The 14,366-nt window shown below is 44.6% G+C and overlaps 1 protein-coding gene across 2 annotated transcripts in view; it reads left to right on the top strand.

Annotated features, from left to right (window-relative positions):
• Positions 1-3,141: 3,141 nt before the first annotated feature.
• GPRIN3 (GPRIN family member 3) overlaps positions 3,142-14,366 on the top strand; it is a 32,880-nt gene continuing 21,655 nt past the window's right edge. The window contains exon 1 of one of the 2 annotated variants that reach the window (XM_030239320.2): positions 3,142-3,558. The gene's annotated coding sequence lies outside the window, so the exon portion shown is untranslated. Of the gene's footprint in view, positions 3,559-3,940; positions 4,035-14,366 lie in introns of those variants that run through there. The other variant, XM_050973951.1, reaches the window with a different exon arrangement.

The raw sequence follows: 14,366 nt of genomic DNA, 5'->3' as shown, positions 1-14,366 counted from the left end.
CAATCCCCACCCATGTAAATTTGCCTAGCCCTACCGAAGTAAATGAAGCCACACTAGTTTAGGCCAACTGCACATCTTCTCAACATGTTATACCACTACTCATTTTGATAAATCATCATAAATACATAATTTTTTTTCAGCTACAGTAAGGAATATCTTTTACCCAGACAGTGATACAGTTTGAAGATGAGATTTTAAAATACACTACAAGAGTCAAGGGCACTGCAGAAGTGTGGTTGTCATTCTGATGGCTAATTGTACTGTGACAGCTCCTAAATTGGCTGATTGTAATTGACAGCTCCTAAAAGCCCAGGTTCCTGTTGCCCTGGTCTAACACATATCAAAAGATAAACCCTCTGCAGTTACATTTATGCTTTCACCTCAGACAATACTAGCAAGTTAAAGAGGTTGAATTCTTTATTATTCTTAATATTATTGAGACCTATGCACACACTTTAATTTAAGCATGTTGACTTTATTTAAAGTTCTCAGTTCAGTGACCAAAGCTAAGCAACCATCTATGCGCTGCCCTCAGTATGAGCACTTTTTGCATTGAGACCTACAAAAAGTCAAAATAAACCAAATGCTTATAGCTGGAGATTGAAGCAGAAAAAAGGATGGATAAGTAGTAGCAAATTGGCCATGACTCACAGGTGATTAAGGGAGTTAAACATTCAGATAAATAAATCAGAATTATCTAAGTCTTTAGTTTGCACTGATATGGTGACACATTGACGTGTTGAGATGTGATGACTTGTCTTGTACAATTGGAGCAGTGGCTAGCAGACTGCAGAGCTCATAACAGGCTTTAGAAAATCCTTTAGAGGACTTTAAAACCATATAATAATGCTTTAGAGGTCTATAAAACCAATACTGTCTAATGTACCAAATGAAGCCATTACATGGCAGACTGTGGTTCAGGGAAGAGTGAAGGGGAAAAAACAGTTATGTGAGAAGAAGTCATAAACAAAGTGACCATGCCCAAAGTGCATCATCTCAATCAGCTTCTGTATTGACCTGAGTCTCTTTAAGACCTCTTCTCAGCTTCCCAGATCACCACTGCATCTGGAGGCTAAAGCAGCCATGCCCTAGTGGGAGTGGAAAAGAGATTATCAGCTGAGCAGTATTTTAATCTTCCATTCTCTTGGAATTCCTTGTCCATCAGACATTGTAAGAGCAGCCCCAGTGCTCAGATATGACTGCTTGAGAGCAGGGTGGGGATTCTCAGCAATGCTGTACAGGCAGAAGAAATGTTTATCTGAACTCAGCAGGAAAGCACGTGGGCACTAGTTATGAGGTGTGTGAGTGTGGAGGGATAGATTGTAAGAAAATAAGATAGTGCAAAAGGTAATCTCACACCTGAGGAGGTGCAGCTGTACTGATCACCAAAGATTAGGAACAGGCCTGCCCTTAATAGACCAAAGCTGTGTCCAATAAGAAGCGTGCTACAAAAGAGTGGGTTAGCTGGTTGGGAAGATGAGCTGGAGTATGTTGGCTGTGAAGAAGGAGGCAGTGCTGTGAGGAGCTGCCCATGAGAAATCACTGAGAAGGTATGGAACTTTTGCAATAAAATGGCAGCCCGTGAGCATGCAGGGACATGGAGCAAAAAAGCTCCTGGTTCCTCTCTGTTTTTGCTTCAGAATGCCAATTTCCCACAGGTTCTGGGACTGAGTCCCCTACGTGCTCTGAAGGTGCTTCAGACACAAAAACCCATAGAAAAGCTCCCTAGTCTTTCCAGCTGAATGTGTATAACTCTTCTTGCTGTGACTTTCAAGGCTGAATTGTCAACAGAAAGGTCTCTCAAGAATCCAGATTAGGAGTCTCATGTTTAGGAGGGTTTATGAAAACAAGACTAATTGTAATTTTCCCTTGCTGAGTAGCCTGTGAGGTCCCACAAAGTTCTTGCAGCTGCAAGGCCTGTAAGTGCTGACAGCTATCTCCTCATAAAAGTGTAATTGCTGACAAAAGGAAATTGCATCATCCAGCTTTTTTCCTTCTTTATCAAAAAAAGGGAAGTTCCCCTATAGTAATGTTAATGGCAGGAGGATTAATTCTAGGAAGTTTGGCAATGTTTCTTTAAAAATAGGTCATTTAGCAGAATAATGAAGAGGAGTTTAACACTGACTCAGTTTGCCAAGCTGACCTTGTACTCCTGATTCAGACACGGGCACAGGGAGGACCAGGCTTTGTTCAGCCCTCCAGAGCACAAAAAAAGTAGCAAAACTGTGAAGAGAAGTAAAGAAGAGCTACTGGGAAGGGAAGCCTTGGATATGTTAGTGTTGTTAATCTTTTCCTGATAAAACGTGATGCTCTCTCCAATCTCCTTCCAGTGATGGATGCTTGGGCTGTTTAGGCTTTTAAGAGTACTGCTGGATTGGCTTTGGCATATGAGAAAAAGTAGTTATTGTAGGTGAACATTGAAAACATATCTTGAATTTTTCATGCTTAAGTAACTGTCAGAAAGCCACATTCAGGAATGGCTACTACAGGAATATGAGCTCATCTCAGTGGCTGCTGTGGGGGAAGAATTGCATTTGCTATGGTAGGAAATACAAGGTGTTTTTCATGATCACTTAACTATTGAGTCAAGGAGATTTAGGATCAATAACTGAGGCAGAGGGTGTTTGTTAAAGCAGTAAATAAAATACGGGTCCATTCATAAGGATAAAGGGAAGATGATTCACTGAAGCCTACAATGTTTAGGGATAATTTATTTTTTTTCTAGATACCCAGTTCTTTTTTTTTTTTTTTCATATTGCAACAGAGCTCTGTTCACAGCTTGTCCTACAGTTTTGGTTTGTTTTTGTTATTTTTTTAAATCTTGCTCTTTTTCATCCCTAAAGGATTGCAGAAGAGTTAAAACCTTCCCGGTTGAAAACCTGTACTTGACTTGAGTCTCCGGGCACTGCAGAACCATTTCCTGTGATTGCAGCAGAGAGAGATAAAATTCCACTGTGGTGGGAATAAACCGAAATTAGATCAAAGATTTCCGGATAATTAAGACTTCCAAACCAAAACCTCTTTTTCGCTTGACTCTACTATTTTTTTTTTTTTTTTTCCCTAGGCAAACAGGGCAGTGCTTCACACAGGAAGCCAAATCTGCCTATCAAAACCAACAACCCAAACTGAAAGCGTGACAAGAGCTGAACCGCATTTGCATGCGCTGCGATTCCCCGCGCAAACCCGTACCAGCCCGCAAGCAGAGGGCTCAGGAGGTGCCTGGCTGGCTGAACGCCTCCTCCGCGGACACATGCATGGCTAGCACAGGTGGATGGAACTGGCGGATTTGAGGTGCGAGGTCCTAGCTCTTGTGCCGTGAAGCAGCTCAGCGCCCAGTTTTGGGTTAGGAGGTGGAGAGAAGACGGCTGGCAGAAGTGGCAATGCAAGAGGGAGTCCGGGGCTCGGCACGGCTGCCGAGGTCTCCCGGGGGGCTGCCAGGGCCCCCTGCTCAGCCCTAAGCCCTGATGGAGGACAGGAGCCGCCAGCTCCCGCGCTATAAAAGCCAGGAGAGGCGCGGGGTGGGGCTGGCGTCAGCGGGAAATGTCTCCCTGGAAGCAGGTACGTGTCCGCGCCCTGCGCGTTCGGGAGGGCTCGGGGCGGAGTGCGCGGCCGAGCGCACCGGGGCTGCTGCTGCGGTCCCTCCCCGCCGGCGGGGCCCAGGAGCTGCCCCGCTCCGCTGCGGCCGCGGGGGGAGCCCGGCCCGGCGCCGCAGCCCCGGCACTCCCGCCTCCCGAGCCGGCCGGGAGCCGCAGCCGGCAGCGGCAGGAGCCGCAGCTCCGCGGGCGGCGGCGGAGCCTTGGGCTGGCCCTGCTGCCCGCGCCCCTCGTCGGCGGCTGCACGGATCGCCTCCGTCCTGCCCCCGCGGCGGGAAGGGCCGCCCAAGCGGAGCCCTCCTCCTTCCCCCCCGCCCTCCTCCCGCCGCCGCACACCCCGAGGAACGGCTTGTTTTCCTGCCCGGATGATGGATTTCTCCGCAAGGTCATCCCTGCCCGCGGCGGCGGCGTGCCCGCGGCTTCCCAGGCGCCGCCGCGGAGGTAAGGGGCGGGGGGAGCGGAGCGGGCTGGGAGAGCACCTACACGGCCCGCACACACCCCAGTGAGGGCGTTCGGCGCTGGAGAGCAGCGGGCTGGGTGCGCGGGCAGGTGCCGGGGCGAGTCGGGCGTGCCGCGCCCGGCCGCGGGTCCGAGCCGTGCCCGGGGAGCCGAGCCGGGCGATGCCCCGCTCCGCGGCGAGAGGGCTGCTCCCGCCCCGCCGAGCGGGCACCAGCGGGTGGGAGCGGCCGAGCCGGCCCCTAGGGCGCCTCTCTCATCCTCTGCTCGTTTTTACTTGCGCTTGTAAGCGACTTTGGCTCAGGCGTGGTCCGGGAGTGCGGAAAACTTAAGAAAAGAAATAAAAAAGGTGGAGGGAATACTGATGAGATGCCCCCCACCGCCGGGACGGGCCGGGGTGGATGCGCGGCGCGGTCGCCACGGCAACGTGCCCGCGATGCCGCAGCGCGGAAGGTGCCCCGGAGGCGGCCGCCGCCGCGGGGGTAACCCCAGCCGCCGCCCGGAGTGGGGATCGTGGCCAAGGGGCGTCCCCCGGGCCGAGGCCGGGCGGAAGCAGCGGTGAGGGTGAGCTGGGTACCCCCGGGTGGTTATCGGCGGAGCCCGCGGCTCCCCAGACCGTGGTAGTGTGACGGCTCTCGGCCGAGAGCGGGAGGGTCCGCAGGGGTTGCGAGCTGGGATCTCACGCTCAGGGAGCGTCGCGCCGTGAGGACTGGCCAGGTGATGTCCCTTGCCTGGCTCAGGGCGTTGGGGCTGGGCATGAATCCCTCACGGCCTTTTCTTTCTCTTGCTGTAGTTGGTGACAAAACTACTGATGATGTCAGCTCCTGATCTGTGGCATGTGTGGTCCACATTCAGCTTGTGTTCTGTGCCCCATCCAGGCCTTGGCTTCTTTAATACTTTATTCCTTCATCCTTCTTTTGTCAAGGAAAATAATAATGCGGGTGGTGGTTTTTTTAGTCATAAGACATTATTATGGCCTCATAGCCTAACCTCTTCCATAATATAAAGCAGAGACTATTCCCCAGTGGTTCCAAGGTCTGGCCCACCAGCCTCTTTAAACAGTCTTGATTAAATGACTTCCAACGATGGGAATTGACTACATTCCTGGATAATTGGCTCCAATTTCTAATTGCTTTGTTAAACGTTTGCATCTCTTTTCCCCTTTGAACTTCTCTGACTTCATCTTCCAGCTACTAGATCTTGTAATGTTTTGCCTGTCAGATTAAATAGCTATCTAGTTTCAGATCATCTCTCTGCTCAAGTATTTAAGGGCAGTAATTAAATAGCCACTTAACATTGTCTCTGATGAGATAAATAGACCTGACTCCCTTGGTCTCTCCCTGGAATGCAGATGCTCCCCAGGAGAAATGTCTGGGCTGCTGTTCTCTGAGCCTCCACCACCATCCTTGCCGGCCTCCGGTGCTGCACAGCAGCAGGATTCCAGGAAGGCCCTTGTTAATGTCACGTGTGGAGATAATAACCTCGGGCTCAGTATTCCCCTGTCTATTCACCCAGTGGTACAAACTTTTCTTTCCCACGACTACATGGTGGGAACTTCTGTTCCATTAGTTACAGGCAGTGATCTCTGCGCTTCTTTGGAAGCCAAGGTTTTCTCAGAAGCTCATTGCCTGTCCTGGCAGGAGCATTTGAATTAAATATTTCTACATTTATACCTTTGGATCTGCCTATATTAGAGTTTTTTCCCCTCCTCGGTTCACCTCACTTCTGTGGAGTCTGTAGCTCAGGAATCACAATATATCTCTGGTGTCCTCTAGAAGTCAGAAGGGCTTCTTTTCCCAGGATCTCCCTCCTAAAGGTCTGTCTTTTCCCCTAGCCAACTTCAAATAAGTTTAAGGCCTCTTGGAGTAAAAGGTACTGAGAAGTTACGCTGAGTAATATATAAACTGCAAACTGAAAGTGGCCATTATAGTGAATTGCTTTTGTAACTGCTTTTGTTCAACTGTGCCTCCGAGTGTTGGTGAGGGAAAAAGAGAATTGCTTTCCTGTCTTAAAGAGCTGTAAATCTCATCACTGGCACTGGTGTTTAGGCTGACATACACAGTGTCCTTATTTTGAGAGCCTTTAACCTGAATGTTGTGAGTTTTACTTGCTCTGAAGTGTGCTTAAGTCTGGAGTTACAGCTCTCTAGAAAGCACAATATCTGAGAGTATGGGCCAGAGGTTAGTTTGCTTTGAGAGAATATTGTCATTTTTTCCAGCAGCACATAGGTAGCATCTTGAATCTCAATAAAATTATGAGATTGAGTAGTCTGAAGGCACCTTCTGTGGGAGATGGTACAAAACCAAGTTCTTTGAAATTAACTAATTTTTTTGTTTGGGTTGAGACTGTTTTTGTTTGGGGGTTGTATGTTTGTAAACACCTTGACTTGCCCTGTCTTTGAGCTTAATATGCAGTGAGGGAGGGTGGTGTAAGAGGTTCTGGAAATTAAAGGTCTTTACATGCAGACCATCACAGGGAGTAAGTGATATGATGCCTGTGAGTAAGGTTTGTTTGCAATAATGATAGCAGGTTTCAGCCTTTAGAATGACCCAGTTGTCTTCAAAGTGTTAAAATTAAGAAAAATACATTCTGTGTAATGACTTTAAATGTCAGGACAAAGAGTGTTATTGAAATTTCATGAAGATTTTTTAATTACAAGTCCTAGAAAATGTCTATTCATAAGATTTCATGAAGTATAGACAGTGATGCACTAAATATAAACAGTCTGAAAAATCATCACAGAGCTCAGATATCACATCTGATTGACTACAGCTCCAGAATTCTTCTGAGTTTTCTACAGGCTGGTGTCAGCATATTAAGAATTGTTTCTCAAGTGTTTGTCCAACTGTATATCTCCCCAATATGAAATTCTGAAACGTTACCACCTGAGAGCTATCTTTGCCTCACTCATTCAAACTCACCTTCTGTCCCCCAGACTGGGCTAATATCTCTGAGTTTTTTCAACATATGCTTTCCCTTCTCATGGTTGCACCTTTTCTTCAACTCCTTTTGCAATCAGAAGAATGTGCGTTTCCTTGGGGTGGCTGGTCCCAAAAATTACACATTTCTGAATTATGGAACCCATCCAAAGTCAGCCCAGCATTAAGAATAGTGGCTGGTAATTAATTCTACAGGCTGTTAATTAATTGTAAACAGACAGAAGATAGTATTTTTGAGTCTCAGGCTTGCTGAAGACTGTCCAGTGAGCACTAGGCTAGACAGATTTCACTAGCAAGATACTATGGCAGTGGTAAAATTTGTCAGATTTGGATCCTTAAACTGTTACTGACACTTCTTTTTAAGACCATAAACTCCCTCTGTCAGACTCAGCCAAAGCTAAGGGGAACAACATCCTGCCTCCAGTTTGTGAAATCCTCCCTGCTGTAGGAGTACCAGCAATCTGCTCGTAGTCTCACAGCTACAGGCAGAACAAAATTTCATAACTGAGAATTATGCTCCTAGCAGCACATCACTTCTTAATTTATTACTCCCACACTAAAAGCAGGGTTAGGATACAGGCTGAATCTGCTGCCTTTGTGGATTTAGGAGCAATCCTGGATTAAGTCCTGATATTATGTAATTTAGGTAAACATCACCTTCTTGAGAGTCAAACAAAAAAAAAGAAGGATGATTTTACTAGGGGAAGACAAGTTCTGGACATATTCTGAATGAAATTAGGTTACTGTCCAATAGGAGAACTTTTTGAAAGCATATGTAAATACAGTTTACTTTTGCAAATAGTAAAAATAGAAAAGGTATACATATCTTTTATTATATAGATGGACTTTGATCTCAGTAACAGTTGTATAGAAACAAAGACTTACACAATGCCGATTAAAAATTTAATCACACATGATCAGTTACTTATTAACATCGAGTTATTTGTCTCTTGGGAGTCTGTGGCCAGGAGCTCACATTTGTAGATTGGCAGCAGATCCTAGAGGGTTGAGGTGTCAGCATGCTGCTGAGTAAATAGGGAAGAAAATGCAGTGCCAACAGCTGCAACTCCATGCAGGCTGTGCAGGGGGAGAAAGGCAAAGAAAAAGGTGGGCACTCGAGTAGGAATGACTGGGAACCTGCATAATAGCATTTTGCACCTATTTGTCCTCTGTCAGCAGTGGACAAGTGCACAAGTGGTGTACTTGATGAGAATAATTAAGTGGAGGGAAGAATGCCAGCAATGACAAATATTACCATGCATTGTGGTAAAAGTGTGCTGCAGGTGTGTTCACAGAGGGCAGATTCAGTTCTTTCCCCTCATCTCCCCCATGCCTCTAAATCTGTGATCCCGCGTAACAAAGCTTGGTGGCAGGTGTGGAAGCTGTTACCACAGCCAGGATCAGCCAGGCATCCAGGAAGATACAGTATCTATTAAATTATCCAGGAAAAAGTGTCTGTGTCTATTATATCTCCGAGTGTAATTGTCAGCAGCACGTGTTACTGCTACTGATTGTTTTACTGTACTTATTATACATTAGTAGAACGTGGTAGTAACAGCTGAGCTTGCTTATTTCCTCCCTCTGGCAGTAGCTCTTATAGAAGAGCAAGGAGTTAATCCAGGGGGACACAGAAATCCCAGTGCTCTGTTACACTGTATTATCTGTGCTGTCAGCATCACCACATGCTGCTGCTGTCTGCGTCTAACATAGTGGAGACCAGCTCTGAGCTGAGGCTGAAATCTTGTATTGCTTGGCAAGTGGTTGCAATTCATTACCCAATTTAATTTATAGCCCTGTTGACTAGCTTTGGAGAAGAAATATTATGCTGAGGTAGTGGGGGAGAAGTTTTGTAGAAGAGGATCATTAGAAGTATGTGTTCTGAGATATCTGTCATCTCCCTTGCAGGCAACCCTCATAGTCAAATTCAGCTATGATAAAACAGATATGAGGCCCATTGCTAGACAGGAATCTTCACTGTGGTCTGGTGACCCCCTGCTCCAGGAAGCAGCAGCATTGCTAAGTTGAAAAGCATTCGTATCATCTGTGGATTGATCATGGTTACGTAGTGATAACACACCTCCTCCCATTTGTGTGCCTGTACATTAATGCACACACAAGCTGGGGGAAGAGCAGTGTTCCCTGAGGCTTTGGCAGTCTGGATGATTCTGGCAAGAGTGATGTTAGTGCTCCAGTTAGCTACAGCTATGAGCTAAAGCACAGGTCAGGACTGAAGTGACTACTGCAGGAAAGGTTGCCTAGAGAGCCTGCAACAGAGTACTCTTACTTTCTGAAGAAAACATACCAAATATAAGCAGAACATACTGACCAAACATTCAGCTTTGGAAAGACAGCTCTGACTTATTTTCTCTTTTTCTGGTTTGGTGTGTCAGGTTTGTTTTTTTTTCCTGCTAAATGGACAGGGTGTTTCTAAAAATATTGAGAAGTAATCAATGTTTGCTTGAATCCTCACAGTGACACCTCTATCCTGAGATTCTCCTGTAGTTCAGTGATGATAATTAATATTGTCAGCTCTTCAAAATCATCAGGCAATTATCACCAGCTTGCATTTTTATCTGGATGAACAGGATGGCTTTCTATATGCACATGTGCCTTCCTACTTCTTTTGGAGAACATTGAACAAATATTGGCTACTGCAGTTGGAATCCCAGACTGCATTCTAATGGTGAAAATCTTTTTCCCAGTGATGCTAATGTGTAAACAAACAAAGTTCAGTTTTTAAAAGGGAGGTCAAACAAGAAAAAAGGCAAAATGAAACAAGATGTGCAATTATTTTTAATATTCTTCATGCAAAAACTCAACAGATTGAAACAGAGGCCATGAATACTATGCTACATTATGACTAATCTGAAAAGGATACTATAAAAAGCAATGGCTTATCTCAAATGATGGCAGTGAAGTCAGTGAAGAATTAATTCAGGAATTTTCTGGTGACTCCAGGACCCTCTTTACATGCATGAAATAATCACTAGAAAGGTGAGAAAATCAGTCAAGATGGTCTCATGGAAACAGTGGGAATTTCCAGTATGGGATAACAAAGGATCTGATGTTTACCTTAAATTTGCATAAACAGGACTCAATTCATTAACATTTATGTGGGGGGAAAAAAAAAATGTGGTTAGGCATAATTTTCAGATGGATTTTTCCTTTCCTGGGTGAAACAGAGAAGGAAAATAACAGTAGACTGCTTACTAATCTGCTTTTACATGGTTTTGGGAAGAGATGAGTGTTCTTCGTGGTAGCAAGTGGAGCTGGCAGGTGGATTCTCTGGTCAGGGAAATGTGGTGTTTGCCAGTTTTGGGGTGAGCAGAGTCCCTTAACCTAGAGCCAGCATGACTGAAAGTTATTTTCTACTTGTGGGCTGTTATTTTGTCTTGGTAAAGAAACTGTAAAATGTTTCGAGGTGCAGGGACTAGTGCTTTACCTTCAATGTATTGCCAGTGAGATCTTTGTCCAGGAAGTAGTGTGTCTGCTGAGTGCCCAGAGAACAGTCCCTTCCCTTCCAGAGGCCCCAGGACTCTGTGGAGATTTGCCAAAACCAGGGTAAAATAACAGATTAAGTCTGTGAAGTTGGTATAACAAAGCAGGTAAGAAATTTTCCAGCAAATAAGGTGATGTGGACAGGGCACAGTTGCATCTTAGCAAGTCCCTGTTTTCTTAGACTACTGGTGCTGCAATTCAGAGGAGCTTCTAAGATGGCCTTTGGGCATTGAGGGATGAGTCAGATATCACCAAGTCCCAACTTCAGAAAGTGGAGAGGTGTAAAAGTCACCTAAATCTTGCCAGCTCAGCTCTCCTAGAAGTGGTCTGGCTGTTGAAGACTTAGCCAGTCCTTTGGCTAGGAATTGCTGAAGGATAATTGCACTTCAGTATTTAACAAACTAAAGGGTCACTTTCCTTCCAGTCACTCTCCTTCCTCTGTAGTATCAGTTTCATGAAAAACTTCAATTGAAAGATTAAGGTTGAGATGACTCATTAAGAAAATTATGGAATATAATAAGCATGCTGGGGAGTGTAGTAGGGGTAGAAGTAATAGTGATAAAATACTTGTCAGAAGGATGATAGTCTTGAGAAGAACTGTGTGGAAACAAGATGACAGAATTATTCCACTCTGAAAGGCTGGCATTTCAGAACTTTTTATAATACTGCTGCACACCACAGCATCTCCATGTTAATTAAAATAAAAATGTTAATCTTGCCCTTGAGGTTAATAGTTAGGGAGTATCTGTTAAAAGCTGTTCAAAGAGGCTATGAGGGTTTGCATGAGTTTGAGCACCCAGATTTTTGCTCAAGCTAAGCAGCAGCCTTACAAGATCTGCTGTTTCAGTACTCCATAAAACAGCATCAGTCTCCAGGTGTCCATAGGGACAGGTATCCCATCTACAAAGTCAGCTGTGGTAACATTTGATAATTCTTAGTTGCAGCACCAAAGGCATTTTCACAGAAAGGGTAAGAGGAGGTGTTTCAAGGAGTCACCTCAAGTGCATGGCATGGCAGAATAAAGTGACCAGGCTTTCAGGTCTCTGTCTGCCACCCCATTCTTCAAATAAACCCATTCATGCCATAGGTGTGAGCATTAGTAACTGCAAATGTGCTTTCACCTACCTCAGCCAAGAAGCTGTCCCTGCAGGTGATGGCTTCAGGTTGGGACTGTGCAGAATCTGTGCTGTTACCCCATGCCTGAGAGCACAGGGCTCACCAGCTGAATTCAGCCCATGGTGTTGGCCGTGTGCTGGTGGTGCTAAAAATGCATGAGGATGCACTGTGAACTACGACTGAGGAATGATAGGGGTTCATTCATTTCCTGAGAAGTCAAGCAAGCTGCATCAGGAGCTGCAGAGGAGTTTTAACAAATGGGTACTACAAAAGGATTAGCTTCATTAATTTAGCTACATGTGCTTTTGGCACTCGGGAATTAATCCAGCCTTTATTGATTGGTTTGAGTCTCAATTAGCTTGATGCCTAGGAAGGGGCAAGCAGTTTCCTCCTGCATATAGCAGGCACAGAAACTCAGAGATGGTCTTTTCTTTGGTGAGAAAAGGGTTTTTTACACCCTCTCTGGGTTCAGGGTAGGCATCATCTTAAAAGGAACAATTCAAACCTCAAGTTGTGGGGCCACAGTGCAGTAAAAACAGATAATACCCTGTCATAAAGCCTGGGAGCTTTCCCCCAGAAAGACTCTTCTATTAAATGGTCTATTTGAGAATTGCTTCCAGCTGGACCATGCTTGGCCATTATCACATAAACATGTGAGTTGATATTGGGAAATAGGAGAACAGTACTTATCCAGTTCAAAAGATGCTCTTAATATGTAGGGCCTCAAGGGAATACTGCTTGGAAAACAAATTTTCATAATAAAATGACCTGTTTTAGAATTGCAGCTTTCCATGCTGGAGGGGACACGAAGGTAGCAGGATGCTTGCCAAAGAGATGGACAATAAGCACACTCACACTTGCTCCCTAATAAGAAGATGAGTGGACTGAAGGTGTTCATGAGATAACACTCTGAAACCCCAGGGTGTTCTTGTGTTGTTTGTTTGGGGTTGGGTTTTTGTTTGGTTTTTTCTTAATTTTTTTTTCCACTAGATTCTTGCATGCAGACTGTTTGTATGTGTTTGTTGTATCCAGATTGGCATGCCTGCAGGAATATGAGCAGACCTTCCTTCCAGCAGCCAGCTCAAACATGTAGATGACAGGGACAGAACCCACACAATGTCTGAGCCATTCCTTAAAAAGCCTTAGGAGAGGAAAATTAAGTAAAAAGACAGCAAAGCTAATAATAGTTTCCTTAAGTATGTACCAGGAAAGCAAGCTTCAATTACATTATGCCTGTAATATTTTGATCCCAAGAACAGAGCTCTGTAAGAAGTGTTATTTGCTGTTACTCATCAGTTCCGTCTGTGTGGATGCTCCAGGACAATTCATGTGGTGGTTGTTCCTCCAGGAGCAGAGCCTGCCTTCTAGTGACTACTCAGAATGCCACCTACTCAGAATGCCACCTACTCAGCCTCAGTTTGTCTCATTTTGTCTCATTTGTCTGTTGACCCCCTTCTTCTTTTTCAATGTGATCTAAAATCTTGACTTCAGAAATCAAAATCAGTCTTTAATGACCACATGAGTTCAACTAGTTGGCAATCAGAGCCACACCTGTTATTGTAAAAATCATATCAAAGTCAGTAGCTAACATGCTGCTCAGAGCAGGAAACCTAATTAGATGGGTGAAATTTGACCTTGCAGTTAAAGGCTGTAATTCCTTTGTCGTTTACAGGAGGTAAATCTGGCCTTTTACCAGAGGTACCTAACCAGAGATGCTAAATTAATATGAAATTGTTCCAAATACCATAGTTGCTGTTCTGACAGGAAGCCAAACCACATCATCCTTTCAGTCATCCTGTCTTAGATGGCTGATTCATAATGAATGTAGGGCAGATGAGGTAGAGATGAATGAAAAGTGTTTGTTTTCTAGTAGACCATATGGTGACTCTTTTGCATGGTAGAGTTAAAGACACAGTTAAATGTGTTTTGGGGTAAACCTGCTAGCTTACCTTTGCAGAGCATTTTGAAGAAGAAATGCACAGGAAAACATATATTTGAATTTATGTAGGATCAACATTGTGTGTTGCATGGGGAATTTCATTCCTGGGCTTCTGAGCTGACCTCCAGGACCAGAATTTAACTGGGATAAATATCTTGAGGTCACCTAGTCTTGATCTTAAATTCTTCACTGTTGAAACTTGTGTTAATTGGTTATATGTGCCTAATGACTAGTTCTGTTTTGAGAGAGGATTTTGTGTTTGTGACTGAAAAGAGGGCAGTCTTTGGGAAAATGAGCTCTCCCCCCTTATGCGTATATACTTTTTTTTTTTTTAAGTTAATTCTATTTGGGGTTTTTTGTTTGTCTGAAGGTTTTTGGTGTGGATTTTTTTGTTTTGGTTTCTTTTTTCTATGTCCATATACACAGGAAAATACTTTCTGTATGATCAGAGAGCAGCCTTTTGAATTGTGTTTGACATTGGTCAACCATTAAAAGAGAGACCTAATACCAAGAAAACCCCAGAAAATGGGGAAAAGTGCCCATCAGAGGCTTAGAGAAAGACAAAGCAATGTTTACGCTATTCAACTTGAACATGCAACAGGAGGCAGCAAGAGATAGGAACATGGTCAACATCACAAATGCCTGTCTTTCAAAAATGATGCCATACCATGGTACAAAAGGCAATTTTAAAATAACCATTTATGAACAGTTTCCTGGCCTTGAGCGATATGAAGCTGTGAAATGGTCTGGCAAGGAGCACACAGTAGGAGACAGATGGGGAATCAGTGCTGGAAGAGCATTCAAGCCTAGGTCCAGGAGGCAGAG

Source organism: Serinus canaria, chromosome 4 (assembly GCF_022539315.1).
Source record: "Serinus canaria isolate serCan28SL12 chromosome 4, serCan2020, whole genome shotgun sequence".
Lineage (NCBI taxonomy): Eukaryota > Metazoa > Chordata > Aves > Passeriformes > Fringillidae > Serinus > Serinus canaria.
Note: the sequence above shows the minus strand (reverse complement) of the source record. Positions and strands in the feature narration are given on the sequence as shown.